Raw genomic sequence first — 12,772 nt, 5'->3', positions numbered from 1 at the left:
ACATTGTCAAATATGTTTGTGTCTGTCGAAGAAGACAGAAGAAAATATTTTCTAGACGTTGGAAATGACTAGTGCAAACATGTTTGCACAGAGTACAATTCATCAAAACATGCCTGATGCGAGTATTTCAAAGGCAAAGTGCAGGCAGATCCAAACCGTGTGGTTTGTAAGTGTGTGGTTGAGGCGTTGTTTAAATGTCAAATATTCAATGTTTTTTCCCCTGCATAGCAACACAGTATTTTATCATTAGAGTGGGGCCTGAAAGCGCCATGACTAAGAGCAGTAAAAGGCTCCGATAATCAAATAACACAGTCCATCATCGCAGAGCACTCCGTGATATGACAACCCTTATTGTTATTCCACTCTGTTTTCCCATTAAGCCCAGGGCTCGGAGTGATTTCAGATGAGTAAACTCTCCCATTATGCAGAGCCCTTTAAGCGTGGCACACACTCAGAGCAGAGGAACACCACTGGCCCCGGCCGGCCCTCTCCGTCAACAGGGCGCAGTGGCGCTGATAGCGCTGAGATGGGCTGCTCAGGAGCCTGCGGGCCCCACAGAAATATCTCCTCTGACAGACAGGAGGTTACATGACGCCACACGTGCAGCTGTCTAAATGTTTCCCCTGCCTTTCATTCTTTCTCTCTCTCTCTCTCTCTCCCTCTCTCGCTCCCCTTGCTGCTCCCCCTTTCGACATAAATACTTTGACTTTCTTTTGTAGACCAGGCACGGGGTCAGTTTTCCGAGGGCCAGCAGTCAGAGCGGAGCAGGAGCAGGATGGATGGGGTTGGCCCGCCACCGCGTACCACGACGCAACCCAGAGACAACCTCAGCCGTTCTCAATTAGGAGGGTCAGAGTACTGCAAATAATTCACTCTCTGGTATCTGGCTCTGGAGGGAGCGAACCTCCAGAGCGGAACTGGCCGAGCAGCTCGCCGCCTGAAAAGCCTCGGTGGGGGTCTCGCTGTGGTTTGTGTGTGAAAGAGATTCTCTGAAGTTGGTGCAGGCTTTTCAGACTTTCTCTGAACTGTGACTGTTGCTTGAAAGGACCCCCAAAAAAAGTCCAGTCCACAATCAAACACTCTGTAGCCTGCTCATCAATGTAAATGCTACTCAAAGGAAAGCTTTTAAATAACGGCTCCAGTAAGACCTTAGATGAAGGGACCAGAGCTCTGGAATCCCCATATTTCAGGATTTCAGACAACTCCTGACCCCCTGAAGCATTCTTCTTCCCCGCCCCCACCCCAGATCTGCTTCCACTCTGAATACCAGTCCTCGCTGTAATCACAACTTAAGAGTGAGTTTGGGACTTCTTCTGCTAATTACACACAATCTTAAGGACACCCCCGACTCCCCCCCCCCTGTGCTGTCTGTGTTCATTAAGGAGAACATGCAGACCTAAATCCAAGCCTCCTCACATTCCTCCCCATGCCCCCCCACCCCTCATCTCCCCACTCCTCTGGAGGGTGTAGAGCCTGGATGAAATCTCACTTCTGATGAAATCATTTCCATTCAGAATCCGGACTCCCCTGCTGCTTTTATAACGCTCGCCACATTCCTCTCTATTCGCGCGCATTCACACACATCCTTACCGTTTCCATAAAATATCTCCTGCGCAGACGCTACTTAATTGCTTTGTTTCAACGATCCCGCCAGGGCTGGCGAGAAGCTGCAGGCCTGCGGTTTTAACGCGCAACATCTGCAGGTGTGGAGCCTCATGCGCACAGAGCCAACGAAAAAAAAAATAATCTGAAGGAGGGCGAAACAAAACACCAAGAACATCTGTACGCCTTTATGGAATTCATAAAAGCTGAGTTTTCAATGGCGCAAATGAGAATATATGATTGGCAGAGCTGTGAGCAGACATGGATGTAATGTATCAAGATGATCACTGTCAAATGAGACTAAAATGGGAGTTCATCAACAGAGGCTGTACAAAGTGAGCAAGCCTCACCTGCAATCCATCATACATAAAAGTGAAAGAGCAGTAAATAAGAGATTTAAAGCTGGTCTGGTCGCTCATAGTTTCATGAAGTACAAAGTACATAGAAATGAGCTGCATATTTTCCTTGTTGAAAAACAGAAGAGGATAAAAAAAGAACAATTCCCACCATAAATGAAAACTGACATGTTACGGTGCATCCATCAATCTGCATTTGAGACATACAGAAGGTCATTATGTGTTTTTCTAGCCCTTTTCTAGCCCTGTTACTGATGTTGAAAAGACTTTCATATTTCACAAGCCACACATTTGTTCATTTGTTTATTTAAAGCATCCAATACAGAAACCTTTTAAAATAGATCACAAAACCTTCACTTAAAGAGTAGCGCAAACAGACTATAAGGCCCTCAGGAAAAAGAGCCCATCAAAACGTCCACTCAAAACTGGCAGCTCTTGTCTTTGTTTCTGTAGTGAATGCAAACTCATTTCAGGGGAAAGTAATTGACTTGAACAGACAAAGCGTTAGGCTGCACCACAATGAAATTGATGTCCCAAATACAGGACAATACCAATGGCACAGGTTTCAGCAGCTACATTCATATTTATGTTTATGTTTAAGGTATTTACCAGATGCTTTACAAAATACCAATATTAGTAATAGACTAAATAGAATTTAAAAGGAATAATAGCAATAACCATAAACATACCGCGACTCTTTAGACGCAATTAGACGCTTTTTGAAGACCTTTTTGAAGACCCAAAGACTAGCACAGCATTCGGTAAATCATTCCACCAACACAGAATCCGCAGAAGAAAAGAGTCTTGACTATGACTGCTTCAGCGTTGATGGGAGACGGACACAGCAGTGAGCGAGGGGACGCAGAGCTGAATCATTGAATTGACCCTTAAAGGTGTAGGTTTTTGAACGTTCTAAGTTCCGCAACAATTGAAGGTTCTAAAATTCTATGTTGAATTCAATGAACCCAGATATTCTTTAGAATGTTAATTTCCCAACATTCCCGTCACACCGGTGTGACGGTACTCCTTTAAGGGTTAAAATAGCAAGATCTAATAGAAAGAATAGTGCAGATCTAATAGACATTTAAACAGTTTAGAGTTGTTATGAAATATAAAATAAAATCATGTGAAATAGTAGCATAACTTATCCCAGCATACCATGGTAGCATAGTAAGCATACTTCAATGTTATGCTATGCTACTGTGGTAGCACAACTTCTACAATAATGTCATGCATTATAGAGTAACCGAATAGGCGTATCAAAATGTGTATAGTCTAGAACAGTTTTTCGACTATCGTGCCCACCCCTAGCGAGTAGCAAATCATAATGTCAAATTAGCCTCTTTCTCTCTGCCCCTCTTGACTCGGGTGTTCCTGCTTTCCTAACAGCTCTATAATGTCTTTGCAGAACAAGAAATTCAAGAGACAAAATAAAAGTGAGGTGGCACTCTTCCATGTTTAATGCTTAAGGTCACCCACTTCATTTCAAAAGAATATTACACATTTTCAGAACCAAAATAATGCATTAAAGGTGCCATGTGTAAGAACTGAGGTAGAAATATCCAAAAAATGAGCTACACGCATCAAAAGAATGAGAAGAAATAAAGGCGATGATGTCATAAAAAAAATGACAAGGTATAGTGCTGCAGAGATATCAACCTGAATTAGCATGCTAAATTACTAGCCACAGCCCGACAGGTGTCATAATACCAGTTTCGGCCATGGGAGGCGGTATGCGGGCAACATAACCGCCAGCCAAACTGCAACACACGTTTCTCGGTTGTTACTCCGGGGTAGACCAACTCACTTTCTGGAGGCATACTGCCATCATCTTTTATGGAATGTGGAGTATGAATTGATTTTTTGGCGGACATTACACATGGCACCTTTAACATGCCAAAACATAACTGGCAAGAAATGAGCAAAGTTCAGAGGGCTTGTTGCTGATAACAATGCTATGCAAGTTGTGGTAGTGCCAGATATTTTGACATTATAGCCATCTGTCTTTTTCTCCAGAATCTTTCTCACGATGGTATTTCTAGTCATTAAGTCTGTATGGCATCCTGTAGCCTGATATGGCTACCAACCAAAATATGCCTTGTGTACAGTGTGCTGTGTGTAATTCTACAGACACAGACTCAGTGGTGGCAGCCCAGGGTCTCCCTGCTCTCTGTGAGCTGGCACCATTCATGCTCAGGAGCCGTGACTGCCCGTAACCACACCATTTGTGATATTATTCAAATGAGCACATTGTTTTTCTGTTTGCTGACATGAATAGGGGAACACAACATAGCAAGATTAAATCATTCAGAGAGACAATCAGGCTCTGTGCTGCGATGGCATTCGAAGTGTATCGTTCAAATTATGGAGGCCCATTAATGAATGTGTCCACTCCTGACGCCGAGTATATTACAGTCATTCATCAGGCCAGGCTGACAGGCCAGGAGAAAACATCTTCTGTAATCATATAGCTTCATGTCAGCGATGGCAGGCAGTTATGTTCATTTCAAGGTTCAAATGTTATTCTCCTACCGAGTGACAGGCCTGAGGAAAGCGCTCCCTCAGCTCATCAACTACTAAGGCTAAGAGCGCACTTCTCCAAAGAGGGCGTGATCTGACCATCAGAAAGAACAAAACAACACGCGTCCAAGGCAGACCTGATTCATCACATTGTGTCATTCAGCATCGAAAGCCACTTTAAGGAACACATGATATTGTAATGTTACTACATGAAGAGATCGTTTTTTGTCCCCATTAATACAATAAATAAAACACCCCAGTACTGATGGCAACAAATGGCAGCTTCAAATAGCCCCTAGAGCATAACATTACGAATACATGGAAATGCTTGATGGTGTTTTAAGCCCCCACCGTCGACTTCAAGGCAGCGCTGCGACCGTCGACTTCAAGGCACCTAATCCTAACCTTAACCCTAACCCTTGCCTAACCCGGCCTAGTGCCTTCCATGCAGCGCTGCCTGGAAGACGACGTTGGGGGCTTAAAACACCAAGAGACACATGAAAATACAGGAGCTGTAGACTAAGTCTTTTTCAGCACTAATAACCTAGCAGAAGACGTCGCCAGGGCTGTGAATGTTAGAGAGCCAAGCTGTCTGCTGGCCCAGTAAAAAAAGGGCCCAGCACATGGCCATGCTGTTTTGTAACTGGCCATCAGGCCAGCCAGAATCCCTGGACGACCGGCTTCACCCTTCGACCCCTCTAAACAAACTCTTCCGCGCACAGTGGGTGGCACTCTCAGCCGCCTCAGAAAGGACACGGGCCCGGCTCCCCGTGGGAGCGAGTGAGCTTAAGGACATCCAGAAGAAAACAGAGCAGACTGTCACTTGAGCACGCTCTTCTTTTCCTGCCCCAGAAAAAAAGACATGACAGCATCTGTCCAGCAGTGGAACATGTTAGCTGCCCATGTACTGTATGTGCTCATTTAGCATGAGAAGCAAAAATAGAACAGGGGAAAACGTCCAGCTAACAAAGGCAAGAAACACTCTGGTTATACAATAACGAAAAAGACTCTTGCTTGAGGGAAGAACCCCCCCACCCCCCCAAAAAAACACAAAAATAACAGCACTGTGCCCAACATCTTCCGTGCTTCTGAAGAGTGTATTTTCTACAGGGTGGCACTGCGGGGGGACATAAATCAAACGCCCCTGAAATCCACGAGGGGGAAAAAGGGAAAACTTCAATGTGATGTTAATTCTTGTGGCGTGAGCTAATCCAGCAAGTGCTGACAACCTTCTCTTTATCATGTGCGCCATGCAACACAAGCGGCCGCCAAAAGAGAACTTTCCAGAAAGCCTCACTGTCAAACTCATTTGCAGCCATACACCCTTGGCTCTCTGGCACGTGCCTGCATTGGCAATGCACGCATAAATATGTCAGTTGAATCCATAATAGCAGCCCTAGTACACACAGTGGAAACGGTAGACTTCCCTCTGATTTCCATATAGGCTAGCTTGTCCCGATACAGCATTCCTCATTGGGATATAAAGATCAGTGGGATGATGCTATTGGTATGAAAGGAAAGACCATTTGATTGCGACGACTCCTAAAGGCTGGAACGGCGTGAAGGTCGCCGAGCAAATGGGGCAACAGAGAGGAGACGCTAAGGGGTCTGATCAGCACGCGCGTGTCTGACACATCGGCCTCGGCACAGTGCAGCTGAGTGGGTGACCTCTGGCACCCCGTCTTGCGCACTGCTGTGGGCTACTGCATGTCTACGAGGAGTACTGGGGTGTAAAATGGCTTACAGATCAGGGGAGAGAGACAGGGGGACAACTAGAGGGAGAGAGAGGTAGAAATATCCTGCCTCTTTAGCCTGTTATGACATAGGGAAGCAGTCTGCCTTCGCAGCTCGGCAGAAAAGATCCTTCCACTTCTCCAGCATCTGTGCCTCTGTGGAGGGCACATTTAGACTCCACTTACCCCATTATGAATATTGGTGTTTCATTATATACACTACATCCCTATTAATCCGCTGCACTTATTCCAAATAACGCTGTGGTCAGGATCAGCGTCTGGTGCAACAGCTTGCCGGAAGCATCTGTGGCTGCTCCACGTTGCTCCTACTGCACGCTATTTAGCACAAATGTGACCCCGCTTCTAGATCACATACCACCCCATCCCACCCCCACACCTTCTGACTCCACTGTTTAATCATAACTTAAATGCATCTTAACACTAGCCTACATATCATCACCTCCTGTGTTGTCATATTAGCCAAATTAATCCATGATGTACACTGTAGTTCTTTCTACAGGTATCACAGGTATTTACTGCAAATAGACCTACAAATCACTTACTGTTTATTACCGTGTGATATGATAATACTTTTCTTAGAGGAGCCAGCTTGCTATATTTTTGTTTTATAGAACAGTAACTGAGTTATCCTTTAGGCCCATTTTGTTTTAATGTGATAGCAATTTAATTTTAATAGAAGTATTTACAATGGAGTAGACTACAGCATATCTAGCATTTAGACAAAGATAATAATCTTTATCTTTAATCTTCTTTGAAAAAGGAGACTGCTTTTTATGTAATGTCCCTTGTTTAATGAAAAAGAGCAGCTGTTTAATAGCAAGTTTAAAAGGAACAGTTTAAATATGCATGATGCATTGTCATACAGAAATAATTTTATAGTCTAACCTTTTGAATTATAAACAAAGCGAACTGTGAGGCCGTTGAAGATTCACACCCCTACCTGATACACAGAGCTAATGGGTTTCTAATTGTAAAGGTGGGGATGGACATTGGTGGCCGGCCGGCTGCAGCGCTGTTGTGGGAGGCTAGCCTCTGGCTGGCCGTGTCATTGCTCCAGGTGGATGTGTGGGCGGGAGAGGAGCAGGACAGCGGGCGGGTGGGCAGGCCCTCTCCAGCAGGCTGACGTTAGCCCACTAATCGCTTTAGTTTATCCCTCTCAGCTGTGTGCCAGGCAGATGTTTGTCAGGCCGCAGCACTGCTTAGCATTCACACTGCACTAAGCAAGATTACCCACTACCGCTCTCCAGACTTATTTATTTATTTCATTCCGGCTGTCCCCAATTCTTAATCCCCTGACAGAATAAAAGAAAGAGTGATAGATTTTGCATTACACACATGTGTCTCTGAGTGAGAGGCCATTTGAAAGATTTTTTTTTCCTCTCCGTTTCATGCCAAATATTGACAGCAGTTAACATCGAGTGAATTCAAAAATATTGCACACACACCCCCCGCTCAATTTTGAAAAAATATTTTCTCTGTGAAAGTTAAAGGACAAGAAACACTGGCAGTAGGAAACATAAGACACAGTCATCTGATTCCTTTTTCCCCCTTTCTCTTCCCCCTTTCCTTCCTCTGGTGTTCCATTATGCAGGTGCTGGAGCCCTGAGGGCCTTAGCCAGACACAGGGCAGAGCCCTGCACAGACCAGCGCGGGGGGAGGGAGAGGAGAGATAGAGCACAGAGAGAGGGAGGGAGGGAGGGAGGGAGGGAGAGAGAGAGAGAGAGAGAGAGAGTGAGGGAGGCAGGGAGGGAGGGAGAGAGAGAAAGAGAGATAGATAGAGCACAGAGAGAGGGAGAGAGGGAGGGAGGGAGGGAGAGAGAGATAGAGCACAGAGAGAGAGAGGGAGGGAGAGAAGGAGGGAGAGAGATAGATAGAGAACAAAGAGAGGGAGAGAGGGAAGGAGAGAGAAAAAGAGATAGATAGAGCACAGAGAAAGAAAGAGAGGGAGAGAGGGAGGGAGAGAGGGAGGGAGAGAGATAGACAGAGCACAGAGAAAGAGAGAGAGGGAGAGAAGGAGGGAGAGAGATATATAGAGAACAAAGAGAGGGAGAGAGGGAAGGAGAGAGAAAAAGAGATAGATAGAGTACAGAGAAAGAAAGAGAGGGAGAGAGGGAGGGAAAGGGAAAAAGAGATAGATAGAGCACAGAGAAACAGAGAGAGGGAGAGAGGGCGGGAGAGAGAAAGAGAAGGGGGGGACCTCAGCACATAAACACTAACAGAGCCCTCAGCTCAACTATATTACTTACGGTCCCCCAGGTGGTCCAAATGAAAGCAACATGCGGTGTGTGCATGTCATGCTAGCCCATAAGGTTGGACCAATGCCACGTTGGTTACACACTCCACCACACAGACACACAAAAAGACACGTGTACAGTCTCCATGAACAAAGTCAAACACAAAGACACAGACATAGTCTATTTAGCACCACGACACCACTTTGTTTCAGGAACTAGCAGTGTGAGGATTGACCACTTATGTCGTACATTGTTTACACCACAATTAAAGTGAGGAAAACATCTCAAGACCCCTGGGGTCACATACTTAGAAAACATAGCAATTGCCTCTATAGGTTAAGCTAGTTGTATGGCAGTCCTGGAGATGAAACATAAGTATAAGTATAAGTATATATACTTTTTTGATCCCGTGAGGGAAATTTGGTCTCTGCATTTAACCCAATCGGTGAATTAGTGGCGGCGCTCGGGGAGCAGTGAGGGGTTAGGTGCCTTGCTCAAGGGCACTTCAGCCGCGGCCCACTGGTCGGGGCTCGAACCAGCAACCCTCCGGTTACAAGTCCAGAGTGCTAAACAGTGGGCCACGGCTGCACATAAAGCACCTTTAGCTATAAGCCTTCAATGCTTAACTCTAACCTGGTATACTCTGGCAACATCTGAATGATTTCTAAACGAATTCAACAATAAAAATGTGTCCAATAATGTTGTTTTAACACTGCTGCTCACCTGTGAGTGGGGAAGGTCTGAGCTGTGGTCACCGGCCCCCCCCTCCCCCTCCCTTTCCTTCATGTAGGCCGCAGGGACAGTCCCTTCGTCCACTCCTCTTTAGCCAGCACCCGCCACACCTGTGGACAGACAAGAGACACGACACAAGCGTTAGGATCTCCTCTCTCGTACATAGCGCTTGGGCCACGGGGAGTCGTTCACGTAGAGCAGTCATGACTGAGATGTTTATCACTGCAGCCCTGGTCGAAAGTGGTGTTTTTTGTTTGCGACGCTGAACAGGTGACTGCAGTCACATCAAACAGGAAGGGCTGTAACTCAAGCCAGCTGCCCTGACAGAGCCATCCGATGCAGACCGATGCTTGCCCTGCCACCCACCTTACCCCACAGCACCCCCCCCCCCCACCCCACCCCCGGGGCTGCCATGCTGCTCCTCCAGAGAGCTCAGACAGTGTCCTTCCACAGAGGTTATCACACTGTGTCGCTCCCGCTCCAAAACTCATTACACACAGCAGTTTAATATGATACAATTCCTCAACGCCTCGGTAAGCTCCTTCACAGTTCACTGCCAGGTAAGGACACGGATGAAGAGGGGGATAAAGAGGGGGGGGGGAACTAAGGGTGTGCGCGACACTTTATGTAATTGTGCAAGTGACATAAACATGTATGGCTCTTCATGTCACACAGGCAAATCTGATTTATGAGTTCACAACTCATGGCACATTGACAGGTAAGCCTATTAAGGGACTATTATTAACCCTGGCCAAGTGATGGCAGTGGGGCCTGTGAAGTCTCTGGGTGTAAGTGTGTTGACCAGGGGAGCTGCTGCTCCTGCCGCTCTGCCCTGAGTGGCACGCAAAGAGAAGGTCAGCTATTAATGCATCAGGAGAAGCTCCAGGTGATAATGACGGCCCCTCAACAGCAAGCGCTTCTCGAATGGCCGTTAATAGGATTGAATGGCCGACTCCCTTGGAAGGAAATGAATCTGTGGTCCGAAGGCGTTGAGCGTGGGAGCCATGCCGGGCGTGGGAGCTGCGCTAGGCGACGGGTAGGGTGTTTAGCGGACGGTCAGTGAGCACACGATCTCGCACTTTCCCAGCCCAAGTCATGTTACGGTGGCGTGCGCAAGCCGCTTGGCATCTGGCCAGCATCCTCACATGATGCTTGAATGTCGGAGACCACGAGATGCCACGCTCCTGGGATTTTTCTCATTCTATTTGCTTTACTACATTTCCTATAGGACTGAATTAAGACATGTCCAAGCTGTAGCCCACAAACGGCACGCCTGCTAACTACTGTCATGAGATTTCACACAAGCTGGGGCTTGAACATGTACAAGGATTCTTATAAAAATTTCTGCTTAGATTAGCAAATTAATATTTGTAGACGCTACTTAATGCGACTTCAAATTGAACAACTGCAATCATATATCAGATGGTTAATCAGGATGTCTGGCTTCAAAATATTTTCTGTGAAGCTATTTCACTCTTTATGCAAGTGGAAGAATTGACCATTTCCTGGAAAAATAATTACGAAATGTAAAATAGGCTACTTCCAAGAGAGGAGGATATTGCCATTTCTGCATATTTGAACCTGCTAGAAAGCAATCACTGGAATATGCAAACATTCATGGAGAAATAAATGTACTGGAAAATTCAGAGCAGATCTCCAATTGAGTTTTGTGAGGAAAGCCGGAGAAAAAAAAGAACAAAGACACCACTTCCACCAGCTCTTGGCTGCCACTAAGCCGTTCCCAGTAAAGAAAATAGCTTGCTTTTTTCCACTAGGTGCTCTGATGGGTGAAAGTGGGGACATCTACAAAACTTTCCCTTCCATCACCCAGTAAAGGAATGAACAGAACTGCCGCGATTCAACAACAAAAAAACCCTAAAAATCCTCCAAGAAATTAATCGTGTTAAACAAGGCTAATTTCCTTTTCATCCGTGACTGTGTGAGCTGATAGCCGCCTACGTGTGGCTGCCACGGAGTCAAAGTGTCTGCTGGAGTCTCCTCCACAGTCAGGCAGGGACTGTCTCACACGGAGGATCCATGACAAAGGACTCATCCACGTGTCTGACACCACATCCATCCAGATCTACAGGAACTGCACCGACCACTCAAAGTGCTTTTTTCAAAGCCCTGTGTGGAGTGATCCTTTTCTCCGCCAAATAAGCCATCATGGATGAGTTGACATTCTAGTCTGTATGTTGGCAAACACAGACCTTTCTGGTATCATTCCAGCAGCCCACTAAACATTTCGTCACTGTGACATATCTAAAGGTCCACAGCCCTGATCCCTCATAGCTCCTGTGATATCATTAGAGTGGTCCCAGTAATCACCTCTTCATCTCCGACTCCCGCTCCAAAACAGGCCATTCAACACCGGGCCAAAGACGTGTTGATCACATTAGGAAAATCAGCTGATTCAGCAGCGCAGGCAGCTCATCATGCCATAGGCTTAATGATAAAGTGAAAGATGTCCACCAAAAGCTTTGCACAGCAGGCACTAAGCAGGACTATAAGAAGCCTGGCAAAAGCCATAAATGTCCGTGTCCATGCATGCACAAAGACATTCCCCCTAAAATTGGGTGCAATTTCAAATGGGAGCCTTTTAAAGAGATGTGGTGTGAGACGGGCCTTCTGCCGAGAGAAAATCAATTCCCACACTAAAGGAGCCATTTTCCCCAGTCCAAGATAAAGAGCTTCACAACGAGCCGTCAGATGCTTATCGGGAGGAAATTAGCAGAGGAATACGATTTCATAAACAAACAGGTCAAGTGTTGAGCCCCACACGTGCTGTCTCCTGCTGCTGAGAGCATGAGATCATCAACATAAATACCCCAAATGAAAATGCTCAGGATAGTTTCCCTTAAAAATTCCTCCGGATATTTGCACCATGAGGACGGCTCCCATTTTATTCCACTGGCAAAGAGGCCGTCTGGTCTGCAGTCACACATGGGACATGCTCCAGACCAATCAAGCGCCAGTCTTTAAGCACACAAATCGTGCAACCCCGGGCTGGAGAAGAGTGCACTCTCGAGCCACTCTCTGCAATCCACACGACAGCTAAATAATGCAGCTTTGTTGAGACACTTCCTTCAATTTTGCACTTTTCTTCTCCATTACCATGTTGCCAATCAAGAAAATGTCTTTCAGATCTGAAGAAGGAGGCCCTTGAGGAACCCCTTTTCACAGACAGTGAGCGAGAGATGCACTATTCAGCAGGCAAAGATGAGTGGAGAAATCTCAAACAAAGCATTATGAAGAAATGTGTTATAGCTACATTATCATACTTAAATGACAGGGTTTAACACATATGTCCCAATACAATAATTGTAAAATGTATGGGGAGCACAGATCTCCTAAAAGTGTCTAATGGATAATAATACATTCATCTCTATTCCATTACCTATGCTACCATGTTGTTCCTTTGTGTGGAGATTTGAGATTAGATCTCCAAAGGCACCTGGCAGAAAAACAGCACGTGCTTTCAGCACTAGTGAGGGGAACTGTGCGTAGTATGAGAGATAAGAGAAGAATGCCTTTAAAAAGAAGACTTGTGAAAACAGAGTTAAGTGGCTGAAGT

General features: G+C 45.9%; 1 protein-coding gene across 4 annotated transcripts in view; it reads right to left on the bottom strand.

Annotated features, from left to right (window-relative positions):
• The window catches only part of zmiz1a (zinc finger, MIZ-type containing 1a), a 114,074-nt gene that overhangs the window by 80,709 nt on the left and 20,593 nt on the right, over positions 1-12,772 (bottom strand). For 3 of the 4 annotated variants that reach the window (XM_042064791.1, XM_042064787.1, XM_042064789.1), the window contains exon 2: positions 9,190-9,308. The exons of the other annotated variant lie outside the window; for it this stretch is intronic. The gene's annotated coding sequence lies outside the window, so the exon portion shown is untranslated. The remainder of the gene's footprint in view (positions 1-9,189; positions 9,309-12,772) is intronic. 4 annotated transcript variants of the gene reach the window in all.

The sequence above is a fragment of the Alosa sapidissima genome, chromosome 16 (genome assembly GCF_018492685.1).
Source record: "Alosa sapidissima isolate fAloSap1 chromosome 16, fAloSap1.pri, whole genome shotgun sequence".
In the NCBI taxonomy this organism is placed as follows: Eukaryota; Metazoa; Chordata; class Actinopteri; order Clupeiformes; family Clupeidae; genus Alosa; species Alosa sapidissima.
Note: the sequence above shows the minus strand (reverse complement) of the source record. Positions and strands in the feature narration are given on the sequence as shown.